Source organism: Equus asinus, chromosome 4 (genome assembly GCF_041296235.1).
Source record: "Equus asinus isolate D_3611 breed Donkey chromosome 4, EquAss-T2T_v2, whole genome shotgun sequence".
Lineage (NCBI taxonomy): Eukaryota > Metazoa > Chordata > Mammalia > Perissodactyla > Equidae > Equus > Equus asinus.
The window spans coordinates 37,961,396-37,976,968 of NC_091793.1; the positions used below are offsets into that span (position 1 = coordinate 37,961,396).

Consider the following 15,573-nt stretch of genomic DNA (forward strand, 5'->3'; position numbering starts at 1 on the left):
GCTGGAAATTCTGGAAGAGGAAACTAAAGCGGAAGCACCTCACTTCACAGTTATAATGAAGGTTGAACTTGGTGAAGGGACTTGTTTAAGGTCATAGGCTAGGTAGTAACAGAGCCAGGAAAATCTCAAATCTACTTACATTGAGATAAGGTTCTTTTAACTAGGCTGTGCTATCCCTTCCCAGTGTAGGAGATTCTAATCTGTAGAAAACTAACTACACATATAATTGCTATCCACCAATAAGTCAGATCTCATGTTTGATGTCTCATAATGTGCCTGCACTCTATCATAAAAGCGTTAACGTAAAATAAAATACGAGCACTGTGGTAATGACTGACACAGCTTAAATAAGAGTTAAAGAAGAGATTTTTAAAATATAGTAATTATTTAAGAAAAAAGTCACCTTTTCTCTGATTTCCTCAGGAGATATAATAAGAAAATTATGAATTTGACTCTATCTTATTCCATGTTTGCTTACCAAAGCACCTGCCATCCTAGGACCAGGGCAAATTGCCCAGAAAGTTTCTCAAATGTGAATGTGGTAGGAAAACAGAAAGGACAAATGGAAGAGGGAAGAAAAGGGGAGTGGAACAGCCATTGACAGCCACAGCTCAGTTGCTGTGGTCTGCGCTAGCACTCAGACACAGATGGTCATCTGTTCAGGTGTATCCCTGTGTTTGTCCTGTCCTAAAAGTCCCCTCCCTTGTTCTGGTCTTTGTCTATCGTCATTCTGATCTCTTTTCTCCCCATCACATTCAGACCTCTTGCAAATTTGATCTATACGTACTTTGTGCGTTTCCTTGTCTCCACTTTACAATTCTCAGCATCTGGTGCCTACGTTCACTTCACAACTGAACTAGTGGTTCTTGAATTGCTAAATCCAATGGATTTCTTGGGTGTTTTCTGGATCTCTCTGCACATTTGCTCCCGTTGATCACTCACTCCTTCTTAAAGTTCTCTGCTCCCCCTGCCTTCCACAGCACTATTTCTATCCCATCATCCTCAAATTGTTCCTTCTCTGTCTCTTTCATGTTCTTCTCTTCTTCCTCCTCCCTGGGGTTCATCCTCAGCCCAGCTCTTCTCACCCTGCACACTCTCCTTCCATACTCTCATCCACTCTCATGATTTACAATTACTCATACATTTTGTTGTAGCTCAAGTTCCCTTCCTGCGATTCAGGCTCGAATATCCAGCTGCCTGCTGTGTCCATCAGGCACCCTCCAGCCCAACGTGTGTGAACCAATGTCCTCATTGTTCCCCTTAACCTGGTTCTCCATCTGTGTTCTCTCTATCATTTTGTGGAACCACTGTCCACTCATTCACCCCAACTAGAAACCCAACGGTCATTTTGGTCAGGACTTGCTAATCTTCCATCCTAAAAACTTCTTGAAACTGTCTATAATGCCCGTCATTACTACCACTGTTATAGTTCAGAACTGCTGCCACTTGCTATGATTTATCTCTTGCTTGGGTATCTGCACCATTTAAATGTCTTTTCTTCCAACAGCCTTGTCACCATCAATCCACCATACATGCAGTCTAAAGTAAACCTGCTACTTGCAAACTGAAAACCCTTTCATGCTGGATAAAGTCCACAAGAGTCCCAACTTAGTTTCTAGCCCTAAATACTCTGTTTCCTGTCTCCCTTTATTCTTATCAACAGCTGGGAATTCTACCCATAAACCATATTATTACTTTGCTTTTACTGTCTCCTTTGCCTTTAATACACTTCTCACTCCTCTTCCCTGGCCCACTTGTAGTCTTCCTTTAGTCAACACAAGTGTGTCACCTCCTCCGAGAACCTTTCCTTTATGTGTCTTGTCACCCTCCATCCCAACTATTCTTATCAATACCCTGTGCATATTCCAGTCATTGCATTAACTATATAATTTTCTAATTTGTATTTCTGTGAGCTATACAGTCCACAGACAGCTGTTTGCAACTTATTTCCTTCATCGAAATTCAGACATCTTTGGATAAGAATTTGGTACAGAACTGGAAAGATCTCTGTCAGTTCTGATGCTGTCAATTGAATTAGGAGGCTGTTCCTTTAAAGATATATGTATATATAGAGAGAGATATCCTTATATATCTATATATATGTATATATATAGTGAGATCTATCCTTAGATATGTATGTATATATATAGAGAGATATCTTTATATATATGTTTTGCCTTTAATTTAATTTTACCTTTCGTTCCTTCTAAATGATAACTGAGTCACAAATATACAAGTATCTTTATTTTACCTTCTCCCTCAACATCCATACTTTACCTATATTTTATCCCCCAAAGAAGCTGAAATTCAAAAAAGACTAAGTTGTTGGCTTGTACAGAACACCACAATTAGTTAAGAACTGTCATAAGAATCTATTTTCTGGATTTCCAGATCGGTCCTCTTACTATTTTATGACATTGCTTCTCTGTGATTTTTTTAAACATGTAAAGGTATATTTTATGTGACCTTTATTCAATCACATGCCTAAAACATGAATTTTCCAGGGTGGTCATGGTCAATTACCATGGCAGAAAAAGGATTTTAAAGCTTTATTTATCCACATTTCAGATATAAATTTTTCATACCAAGAAGTAGCACACTGAGCTTTGCTGTCCCCCAAAATACTACAAATGCTATTTTCTCAGGAAGAAGAGTGAAGTTTATTTTTTGTTAATGAAATGCCAAACAAGCCCAGCCAACTTGCCAGGCATAATTAAACTGGAACATCTTTGGCAGTAAGCTGAGTAGCTCCATCCATGCAAATGTTTTGCAAAAATTTAGCTTAAGCAATTTTTGAGGGGGGGGGGGCAGATTCTTTTCAGGATAGAGTAGGAACATTCAGGAATTGGGGCAGCTCTCACAACATTATAAACATTTCCAAAGACTGGTTAAATAAGCTCCATTATTATCCTGATCGTTCAACTCAAGCCTTTCTTCCTACCCCCACCTCACGCACCAGAACTTCAGCACTTGGCCCAGATACGTGTGAGTGAGGTGACAAAGTTCAGATTTAAAAACACTCCTTGCAAAGTCCCTCCCTTTCTCATATATATTCCCTCTACCTATGTTTCTGTTTTGTTCTTGGTGCTCTCGGATGGATTCTGACTCCCAGTGCCCCTGTGTACAGCAAAGTGGAACCCTGTCCAGTCTTTTTGCACCATCCTCTCACTTCCGGTCAGCCAATGCTCTCCTGCTATTCATAGGGTTTTCATGGCCAATTTTTTTCAGAAGTGGGTGGCCAGGTCTTTCTTCCTAATCTGTCTTATTCTGGAAGCACCACTGAAACCTGTCCACCATGGGTGACCCTTCTGGTATTTGAAATATCAGTGGCATAGCTTTCAGCATCACAGCAACATGCAGCCACTATAGGGTGAGAACCTACAGACCAGTGGTGTGGTTCCCTGACTGGGAAATGAACCTGGGCCGAGGCACTCTCCACCGAATTTTTAACTGCTAGACCACCAGGGCTGGCTGACCTATGTTTTACAATACTATTTATTCACTATTTCTTTTTGTTCTTCCTAGTGTTAGAGAGTGAATAAACACACATTCCTTGAGAAATCACTTTTAGGATATCCTACAAAAATAGATTCCCAAATTAACACACCAAAATGGAAAATGGACAAATAGGTACATTTCGTTTTTTAAGTACACCATTCAATTTCAGTTAATATATTTTCTATTGTGTCTACTCACATCTTCTCTTGTGGCACAAAAGCAGCCACAGGTAATACACAAGCAGACAAGCGTGACAGTGTTCCAGTGAAACTTTACACAAACAGGCAGCAGGCTGGATTTGGCTCACTGGTCATAGTTTGCCAGCTCCCCATTTAACTCATTACTTCCGTTAGGAACTCTTTTATTTTGATTTTTAAAGTCATGGATGTAAAGATTAATGCTTACTTTTATAATGAGTAAAATTTTAGGTTATATCAAAGACAAACATAAATTTTTCTGGGGTTAGAAAAACAATAATTTTTAAGATTTTTCTATACTCGAAGTTATTGTTTGTACAATTGTAAGTTTCTTGCAGGGAGTGAGTACAGGATAATTCATCTCATGCTCTCACCAGGACCAAAGTGCCTGGTTCATGGTAAAGGTGTCTTTTCAAACAGATGAATGAATGATTAGGGCCCTGTATGCCAACTGATATGTCAGGTTGATCATATTGTTGACAAAATATCAGACCCAGTTTTTAAGACTCTTAGTTCTTTGTCTTCTGTTACTTCAAAGGATCCCAGCTTAGCTGCACTGATAATGGGATAAATAACAGTGCCGCTGACAGTGGAGAAAGCAGTGTGCTTTTCCTCCTGAGCCCAGGTTCTGAAATGGCTGCTTGTGGGGGTTTATATGGTGAATATGTATGGACAGGTTTTGATAAGTAGGGTACAATGTTTTCTCTAGGGCTTTAGATCTATCCCATTAAAAACAAGAAGGAAAACCCTTTTAGCTATGAATGTGGGCTGAGGAGCATGATAGATTTACTAGAATTTTCAGCTTTCTTACATTTGAGGTTATTGTGGGTATCATGTCCTGGGTGACGCTTTGGAAGTACTTGTGATGGGAAAGTGGCCATATGCCAGAAAAGGTGCTATTTACATTAATTAAAAATACCTATTCTACAGAACTCTGTGACCAACAGAGATAGCAGTAGGCTCAATCACAAAAGAGCTGGATTGCGTTCAACGTCCCCTGACTACAGGAGACATAACTTATATTTCCTGTTTCTTTAAAAATTAATTATAAAAATAATGGTAATCATACTGAAATTTAAAGAGTGAAAAGGAACTCCCTCTCTTCCTCCTGTCCCTCCCTCCCCAATTCCACTTCCCTTCCCAGATAGAACATCTATTAACAGATGGATCTTTGTCTTTTTACACTTTTTCTATATGTATACTTGTCTGTGTGTGTGAAAGCTAACTGGGACCAAATTATGCTTAGTGTTCTACAAGTTGCTTTCTCAGTATGTATATACGGTATATGTATACAGTAATCATTGCATGGTAATTGATGTAAATATCCCTCATTCTATTTATGAAAGTACTGGCCATTATATAACCACTCTATACTTTTCTCCCCTCCTCCTTTTAAGCCCTGTGCTGTGCTTATGACAGTATTTCAAAGATGCTTATACTAGTTAATTAAGGATATGAAAACAGTCCTTCCCATTGTGTGGAAATGAACATCTACTTTTATTAATCTAGTTTTACTTTTAATTGGTTCACAGATGATTGTTGATAGCCTCGTAGAGTTTTACAGCATGCTGCCAAATGTGTCCTTGGTTCTTACAGCGACATATTTTTGTATAACTGTGTGTGTTTATAATTATACAACCATAAGGGCTCAAGACCGCACATGCATACACATGCACATATGCAGAATTCTTTATTTCAAGGAGACAATTCAGGCAGCCAAGCTCAGAGTGGAGATCATTATGACATGTATCTTGCCTTATGTGACAGTGGCATCCTAACAGATACAGTGTGCAGATGCAGAGCTTTCAGAATATTCTACCATCCTACAATAATTGCTACATGCTTTTAGCCATAGTAACAAAGAGCATCTTTAACCTTCTATGTGCAGAAACCTTTATACCTTACTCTTCAGAGACAACTGCTTTAAAAATTTCCAAATTCACTTGCAGCCTCTATTCTCTGCAAGATCTTCCCATCTATTCCAACTGTGTCAAACTATGGCATAAACAGAAGAAAACAACAATAGACTGTACATGTCACTCATGTTGGCTGAGAGATCAGCTGAGAAAGCAAGAATTGGAAGATGGAGGAATAGATGTACCATCATTTGAAAAAGTACTCTTCTCTTTCAAGCTGTATATAACTTATCCATTGTAAACTAAGACTATTAATAGTAATAATTATAACAACACTTTATTTTTGTCTAGTGCCATATAACTTACAAAGTCTTCCTCAAGTTTTCATTTATTTCTTTTTTGTCAGTCCCATCAATTAGTCAGGATACAGCTTATTATTTTCTCCTTATTTTCCACCTCTGCAGTTATTTCCTACTGCTGTTTCCAAACTTGGTGCATTAGAGTTGAAGTAGAACTCCCAGCCCTGAACAAGATCCGAAAGTCATTATGTTTGGGCAACGTGCTTGGTGATATGTTATAATGTGGACATTTCTGCTGTGGTTAACATCCTGTAAAAGAGAATACAAATCACTAAAAAGCTCAGGTCAGATAATTCAGAATTAAGGAGGTGATGTTACTTTTTTGAAATAGAGACATGAGACTATTAAAAATGGACAGCGTGGACTAATTCCTAAAATTTATTCTCAGTTATATCATAGAGTCATGTGGATTCCATCCATTTCTCTAGTAAATTAGCCACTGATAATCGTAATTATGACCCTTAGGTGTAGTAAGACAATGAAATGCCTCCTGAATTATTAAGAAGTGTTAATTTATGTCTACCCTGTACGTAGTTTCAAGTATTTTACTGCATTATCCTTCCTTGAAAATTGGTCACCAGTACATATGATATATACATAAGATTAAATTTTAGTCATGGTAATATATTTTTAGAAGAAGCCTTATTCCTAGTGTTGAATAAACATGATTATATTTTATATGGATTTTCCCCCAGATGTCTGTTTAAGGTCCACAGTCTTGACCTATTTGATCATTAGCCATAGGTCATTTTTTGAGAAAAATAATGCCAAGAATTTGTACGATGCTTTATTATGAACCAATACTTTCATTGTCATAAACATTGTTCAATTTATTATATAAGCGCTCAAAAGGTATTGTTACCAGTATTTTATAAAATAAGCCCCAGGGAGCATAAGTGGTTTGTACAAAGCCACATGGTTAATAAGTAGTAGAGAAGAAACCCCATTCCATCGGACCAAGTCAAGAACTTTTTCCATCAAGCCACAGCCACCTCAGAAACTCATCTCCCAGAATTTGTGTCAGGAGCTTTCAGCCGACCATGGCCCTCTCCACTTGTAAACCCATCTGGTGAAGTTTCTTTCTAAGGCTCATCAGAGGAGCTAAGAAAAACCAACACATCAGAGACTCAGAAAATTTGTTGTAATCCTGATTATCAGTGAAAAGGAATAATGTCCCCAATATTAGATCACGCTCCATCCACCTGGAGAGGTGCGTTGAATGCATCATTTTGTAGAGAGACCACTTTATTTATCCTACAATATGACCAAGACTGTGATAGAATGGGACCCTTTGTAATAGCTTTTTACCATAAATGAGCATAGCAAGCTTTGAAAGGAAATATAGGTGTGGGCATTCTCCATTTGCTTTGGATACAAAACAGGTTTTCTGCCTTTGATGAAAAGAATAAGCTGTGCCCATTCTAAGGAGAAAGTGTGAAATAGGAGAGCTCTGAATGCAAGGTTTTATCATCACCTCTTGCTTTTTTTTCTTTTCATTCTAATCAGAAACCTGTTTTTAAACAAGCTGCCCTGATATTAATAAGTGACATGGAAAAGTGACTGCCTTGAACATGCTCCTATGAAAAGTGGTATAAGAAGGTGAGGGATGCCTGAGGAAGAAGGGCCTTCACCATTAATAATTATCTGTGAGGAACAGGCAGTGCCTGGGAGGTAGGCTGGATTCACAGAAACAGAAATCTAAAACATTTGGGCAGGCTTCTGCTTTTTCATGAGAGGTTGCTGCTGCTGAATGCAAATTCCCAACTGGAATAAAGCTGATAACAAAGCCATCTTGTGCTCATCCATTCCGGAATACTAAACAGAAATGTCTCCTGTATTTATTAAGCCACTTATAATTATTTCTGACGTGTCAAATATACTGGGGATAGAGAAGATTGGGGGGACCATTTTTTATGTGATGTCAGGCATCAAAGAATTGAAAGAGTGGCCCCAGAAATGATCATTCTTTAAGTATGACGCTGCCACTTAATAAGCCAACAGAGAAAATATTGAAAGGAATTCCGTCAACATTCTGGGACTAGTGTAATTTTGAACAATCAGGCGTAATGGCAAGATCAGGCTTGATGTCACGCTGTACACCCTGTAATTCTGGGAAATTATAAAACTTGTGAACAAAAGGGAACGAGGAATATGCAATGGTAGAATGGAAAGAAGGATGTGGGGAGCTTGAGATTCCAAGTCTGTCCCCTCTGACCTCACTGATATGCAAATTGTTTTATTATGTCAAAATAGCAGAGGTGAAACTGTCAAGGTTTCCTAAGAAAAAAATTTCCAGTTTCACCACAGAAAAAGATGAGTTTTGCATTTGGAATGTCTGAGGGCATCTGAAGTGTTGTCTCATTAAAATTTATGATCAGAATTAATTCACGTTCATTTCATTAAGAACTAAATTACCTAGGTTGAATTTGTGTGGGGAACCATAAAAAAAGGATAATGAGAAATGGCAGCAGGTCTGTGGAGTGGCCAGTGAGGACCACTCGTAGATCTGATCTTTTTCTTTTTTAAACTTTCCATTTCGTGTTTGGGGATTATTTGGTGTTTGGAAATCAAGGTCATTTGTTGGCATCTGTATATGATATGAAATACAAAGAATACTTTTTAAAATCACTCGAGTTAAAGGATTTAAATGACCTTACATGAGACCCATACATGTGGCAATAAGAAAAAAATGAGACTGCCGCAAGAAAATAAGAATTTTGTTTGTCGAGGATAATTTTGTGCCTGGCACCGTGCTTAATTGACTTAATGATGCTCACAGATAGAAAGCCTGAGTGTCAGATAACTTTCCCACAAAGTTGCTGAAATGGTCCATTTCCTTTGCTACAGACAGCTCATCATCTCAAGTAACAAACCAGATTATCCCAATAACAAACCAGCTCCTGATAGGCCCTCTTCACTACATCCTCTTGGATGCAGAATGCCAAGTGCTGCATCTCCTCCTCATGCCTCTATGTCTGTGTAGATAATTCCCTGTTGAGGATGCTGACATCTCTTGCCAGTAGACGTTGTTGTGTGTTTCCTGGCCTGTCCATTTTCCTTCCAATACTTGGATTGCTATTAGAAAATTTATTTCTTCTCTAACACTTCAACCACCTTCTACCTCTATGAGTTCTAATCCTAGAACTGCCCCTCACTCGATGATATTCTAGGCAGATGACTATTTCTGGGACACGCCATGCTCATCTAGAGAACCGGAGGCTGGTTATTGCTAAAATCTCATCTCAGAGTGAAAGTCTGCTGGTCTGTGAGTTTATGAGTTCGTGCCTTCTGAGCATTGAAGGTGGTGAGCTTTCCCAAGCGCAGTTGTAGGATTAGAATTGCGACCTCGTGTGCTTCGTCTTACTGCTCCATTTTCTGTCTACTCTCTTGATTCCAGATGAGACTACACACTGACCCCTTTATTCAAAAGTTTAATTCCTGACTAGGGTCCAACTGTATACAATACTTCCTTCCCCTCAGGATTGCCAAAGAATGTGCCATCTCTGAGGCACTGGGAAATGTGGCAAGGTTTCCCTCCTCATTGCCAGCCCCTTGGGGACCAGCACGTGGGTCTCAAGTCCCACAGCGCCTGGACCATAAAAAGGCAGTTCAGCGCATCCTGGGAATATATGGGCAAAATTGTGAGCTTTACCTAGAATAGCTTCTCCTTGATTCTCTTGCTGGGCCTCCGGGCTTCTTGCTCTTTCTCTGGTGACCGTGTCCATTTTAGAGCTGCAAGGGAAAAAGGTTTCAATCTGTTCCTTTTTCTTTGTGTAACACTTACTGAATAGCTCAGTGCAATTGGGCATTCAGCGAGTCATTTTCCTCTAGTCCTTGCATTACTCGCTCTTTGCAATGGAAATTTCTATTTCAGGTTCCTTAGTAGCCATTTCTAAGTCAACCATGTGGCCTCAAAGAGTTGGGACTTAAGCATAAGCCTAGGCTTTTAGAATATAGAGAGGAGAAGGGAGCAAAGGAAGGAAGAGACAGGCTGAATGTATGGACAATTTTACTACTGCTGAATTGCACAATTGTTAACATTGCATCCCTGCTGTCCAGGTCAATTTCACTTCAGTAACTGTGCATAAATCTGGATTATGATATAAAAAACAAACAATTAAGCAAGCAATCCTTTTATGTTATTTCAAACGTTACCATTTAGAAAAACCTGCTTCTGGCTCTTGGGGTGAGTGTCTGGCAGGAGTGTAAGTGGTGATTACTTTTTAGGTAGTTTTGTTATATTCTGTGATTTGCCTGTTCTCTTGGAAAGTAAAGGGAAATGACATTATTTGTGGAGCTATGTAACCATGAATTTTTAAAGCCAAATTGTCCCTGAGCTGAAAGGATTTCCTGTGACCCCCAACTAGTTTTCCTAAAATCTGTGTTAATACTTTCACATCAAAATGGCAAAAATTTTGCTTGTTAGTGCTTGGCTGCAGCTGGAGGCTGGTCTGTACAAACTGAAGGCGGTAATAACAGCAGCATGTATTTACCGGCTGCTTGCTACGTGCCGTGTACTGGGTTAAGCAATTCACGCGGATAAATTTATTGAATCTTCACCCTAAGTGGCAGTACTATTTTTACTCCCATTTTAGAGATGAAGAAAATAAGTCATAGAAAAAAACTACTTGCGCAACTTACAAAATGTAGCATTAGGATTTGACCTCAGGAGGCTCGATTCCATCAGGCTACAGATAGGTACATACTCTACTCAGGCGCCCTATTTAGTCATTTTTATTCTTACATTTCCTTTCTTATTTGACATTTTCCACATTAGTAAGCATCTTCCAGAATTTAAATTTTAATGGAGTAAATGGTATCCTGAAATGATGATCAGTGAGAACCAATTTTGCTTCTGAGTGCATCTAACTTATTCTGAATGAAGGAGACGCTGGCTCAGTATGGAGGAAAATGCCTGTGAGGAAGAGGCAGAAAAATAAGCCTAGGGGCCAGAACAGTTTACAGAGCAAAGTTTTAATTCCAGGCTATTAATGTCATGCATATAGGAGAGAAAGAGCCAATGTAAAATAAAAACCTTTTGATAGAAATCTCTACCCATAATGAAGTTGGTTTGGTTACCAAGGCTGGGCAAGGAGAAGAGAAGCAACGTAACAGGATAGACTCTGGAGCCTGATGGCCTAGCTCTTCCACTTCCTACTCTGAGTTCTGGGGCAAATTCCTTGCTGGCTCTGTGACTCTGTTTCCCTATCTGTAAAAGAAAGCTAATAGTACTTACCTTATAGGGTTGTCATGGAGATTAAATGAATTCATGTATATAAAGCATTTAGAACAGTGCCTGGCACATAGTCGGTCATGCCACAAGAGTGTTTGCTATATCATCATCATCATCGTTATCATCATCATCATGAGGTGCTCAAACGTTGCGTGGCAAAGATGTTGACAGTGGTTTTATATTTAGATGTTCTTAGGGCTTTCATATAGGAAGAGAAGATACTAGATTTGATTTATTTTAGACAGACTTTGCTAAATAAAGCAATTCTTAGATCACCTAGATTTATTTTGGTTTTAGAATTCGAGTGGTAATTTATAAATTAATCAACTAATGTGTTGCCATGGCTCAGTCTGAAGGTGGAATTTTGCTCCCAGCGAAAGGAGGATTTAGCATCCAAGTTGCACAATTATCCAGCAGAGAGACAGACCACTATCTTGAAAATCTGAAGAAGGGAGTAGCAAAAATGGGAGATAGTCCTGCTTGAAAAGTCCAAGTGATTAGGAAAGCTGGGGTTTGGAGTTTGACGCAGCAAATTTATTTTGGGGTGATAATAGTAGAGGTAAGGTATAGCTCGTAGATCAGTCTGATAGATTCCCAGACAGTTACATCTTCACTCCTGCTTTCTTCAAAGAGTTGGGATGGAATGCTCTGTGCCACTCTTTGAGGGCATCCATGGGGGTGAGAGAGGCTTTATTCCTTCAAGGCAATTTGGTCCAACTCTGCCAGCTCACTGGTAGGGGAAGCCTGGCAAAATTCCAAAGGTTATTAGTGTCGTATCTATTATTTCACAGGGTGGAGTGTGTTTGGGTGGATGGAGGAGGAAGCCTATAATTTCATAGCTGTTAGTAGAACATTTCTGCTAAAGCTCCTTTTATTCTAGAAATTGGTGAAAGGATCTCAACATTCAAGATGATTTGAGAGCATTGTACTGTCCCCAGAATAGAATGCACCCACAGTTCTTGCTAAATCTTGATGGTGCAAGTTGGAAGAGTATAAATATTTCCTCCAAAATATCTATTACCATCTCGACCCATTTTTTGTGTGTGTGAGATCTAAATCATCTTTTTAATTATTTTAACTCTGAAGATTTTTTCCCCCATAAATATAAAATCAGAGCTGTAAGATTAACCTAGAGCAGTTGAGAAAAAGTATTGCATTTTAAAATTGTGTCACCACAGTCTTGTTTAGGAAGAAAATGACTTGAGTTAAACTAAATGTTGAGTTATCAACTGTTTCAGTTCCTGTATTCATCGTTGCCTGTAAAGTGTAAGCATCCCACTTATTTTTTTTATACTTCTCTGAGTTGCATTCTCAATGACTACCATATAAATAAATTAGAACAACAATCATGCTGTGCTTTTTCGTCATCATTTTCATGAACTGCTTAGTAATTTCATTGCACTTGTGTAATTAGGTGAAGAAGCTCCACCCCAGCATCCATGGGTCAGCTATGTGGACTCTAGCTGCCAAAGGCGCTTCTCCTTCTGAACAGAGCGCTTTGCTCAGCCAGTGTAGACATGGCCTGATAAACAATGGAACTTTCCTCTTGAGAGCTGGAGTTTGGATTGATCTAATTCTTTAATTCAAAACTGTGTACAGGTTTGATGAATGGTTCAAATGCCTGCCTTTTAGTAAAATGGGAGCTTAAATGGACAATAATGTGAAGAATAGCATAATTTATAATGAACATGAAAGGCAGTAGTGCTCGCTGTTGTGCAAGCTAATCTGGTACTATGAAATCAAAGTTTGAACATGAGCTTAAATATCCGTGGCAGGGAGGTTGTTCTGGCAGGTTTCTATCTGTCAGGTCTTAACACTAAACCTGTCAGAGTGCAACACAGCCATGTCACTTTTGACCAAGATGTCACATACATTGTGGGAAACAACCTGCTTTGTGTTTTCTTCTCTAGGATTTTACTGGGAAAAGCAAACGTAAAAGGAATTTTTTTTAACGCTGCATTTTTATTTTGCAGATTCTCATGCTGATGGAGTGAGTGACAGTGGGGTGCGAACTGTAGTTACTCGACTCAGCTCAGAATGGCTGCGGGGAACGTATTCAGACATACCCAAGGAAGTCTGCCCAGGGTGAAACAAACACCGTTGAGGTTTAAATCAGGTGTGTGAAGGATGCTGGGAGCATGACTCCTAGGGTGGTTTTTTTTTTTTTGCATTTATTTTTGTCATGGAAAGTGGGAAGGCTGGTGGTTTTTGCCTGTTCTTCCAACTCTTAATGATATAAAATACACCCAAGAGGTCAACCCACCCTCTCTTCTAGGATCTGATATACTCTACTCCACCACCTCAAAGGGTCTTCTATTTTATCAAAACTTTAGATTTTAAAGGCATGATTGTGGTTGTTCATACTCATAAAGGATTCTGATTTTGGAGAGATTTTAAAATTGAGAATTGAAGTTTGATAGTCTTTACCACTGTCTATTTCCTTAGAAAAAGAAATACTGTTTGTAATATGTGAGTTAATGGCAAGAGACCTAAGAAAACTGCGTTCAAATTATCTTTAAAAACATATGTCCACATTATCTTTAAAAAGTTGTTGCATTGCTCCGAAAAATTGAGCAAAGGTAACATTTTTTTAGAAAATAAACCACATTTCTTTACAGGATGAAGTTGTGCTTAACAGCCTCTGTTTAATTCATTCAGAAACCACGCGATTTTTGTTGCTATATTTTATTAGAGAGGAAGGAGAGGCTGTTTCTACAGGTGTCATAGAAAAATCAATACTGAGCCATGGATTATTGGATCCCATAGAACCATGGAGACTCGGCAGTGAAATTCTTCCAAAGGTGAGTGAGGGCATTGATTTTTCTTCTCATGCCTGAAGAAATATGACACAAGGAACCCAGGCTAGATTTAGACTGGAAACAAGTCTGATCTGAGACTATGCCTTAAAAAAATTAGTGACTTTTTTCAAAAAAATTAAGTGAGGAAATCAAATGAGAATTTGAGCCTATAAATTTTTCTCATATGTTTTCTTAGATTCACTTCTTTATTCCTTCGGGTAGTTTGAAGAAAATTGACTACTTGACCAACATTTTATCTGTAATTCAGATCCAGTGATTTCCTTGTGGAATACTTGTGTTTACAATATAGAACACTGTCTCATTTAAACCTATAGCCAAGAATGAAATAATCCTTCAGCTTCTAAGGAAAAGTATATTATTTTGACAATCACACTTAAAAATATGAGCCCAACCTAATCTTCCTTATTTAAACTGTGTATTTTTCTGGCTAATTTGTGCCATAATTTTTAGACACGTACTTGCTTATTTGTTTACTGATTTTACAGTTTCTTCTAGATTTTGTAAAGTCGAAAAGCTATACATAATGCATTGGTTGTTTACTGCATTGCTTAGCATTCCACCCATGCAGGCAGACGGTGTTCCTAGGTTTGGAAGTGTAAATCCCAGGAGAAGTGAGCTGAAGAACATTTTATGCATCACTCATCCTATTATGAGCCCTGTGCTGTTCTCTCTCTCTACAAGGTAAGAGATTTATTGTGAGTCTGCTTCTGGCAGTAGAAAATGACGTATGCTAATGGCTCTTGCTTCAAAGTGTGTGTTTTTGGAACTCATAATGGGGAGTATAGAAATCGTTTTATAAGCAAAAGAATAATTGGAACAATTTGAGGTACTCGCACATCCTCTAGCATGCTCATCTGTCCCCGGGTAGGGTTTCGTTGTTCTACCCTGGGACCTGCATTCTGTAGGATTGTCTTTCTCATGTGAAGTGAGGTGGTAAATTGGTCATTTTTATAATGAATTTGAGTAGAGTAGGTGATCAAGGAAGATAATTCAGGCCTCAAAGTAGAAATTTGCCAAATTACCACTTTGCTATATCTGGGGGGTAGATGTAATTTGAGTTTTAATACTTTGTGGGATCAAAAGTTGATTATAAGAAAGTTAAAATATAAAATGCTAACAAGTTCATGATAATGTGTGGAATTACCTTAATATTAATTCTTTCTTTTTGCTGTTCAGTGGAAAATTCTTAATTCTTTTTTCCTTATCCTGAACTTTCAGACTGGCTGAAACAATGACAAAAATTGTTTATAATCTGTATTCGGTGGATCATCTAGTTAGTACCCTGACTCTGATTACTCACGAAGACAAGATTCTATAAGAAAAACTGTCTATTAGAAGGCTGCTATTGCGTTGTTAATAAAATAACAAGGAAAATGAAACATTCTGGATGTCCCATCTGACAAGGTAAGATTTTATCATTTCCCATAAGATGAGATTACGTTTGGTTTTATTTATTATTATCCCAGCCCCAAGAAAATTTGCATTTGTCAGTATGACACAGAAACCTATAAAATAAAGCTTTATATACATTGTCTAAATTAAGATCAATTTGAGACATTTAAAGCCAGGCTGTTTAATGTATTTTATTTATGTATCAATTACATTATTTTT

General features: G+C 38.3%; 1 long non-coding RNA gene across 1 annotated transcript in view; it reads left to right on the forward strand.

The window, feature by feature from the left end:
• Positions 1 to 15,366, forward strand: part of LOC123283249 (uncharacterized) — a 30,544-nt gene extending 15,178 nt beyond the window's left edge. Inside the window, exons 2-4 of the long non-coding RNA XR_011502653.1 lie at positions 13,117 to 13,944; positions 14,531 to 14,643; positions 15,181 to 15,366. This is a non-coding gene — a long non-coding RNA (uncharacterized lncRNA). The remainder of the gene's footprint in view (positions 1 to 13,116; positions 13,945 to 14,530; positions 14,644 to 15,180) is intronic.
• The last annotated feature ends 207 nt before the right edge of the window (positions 15,367 to 15,573 follow it).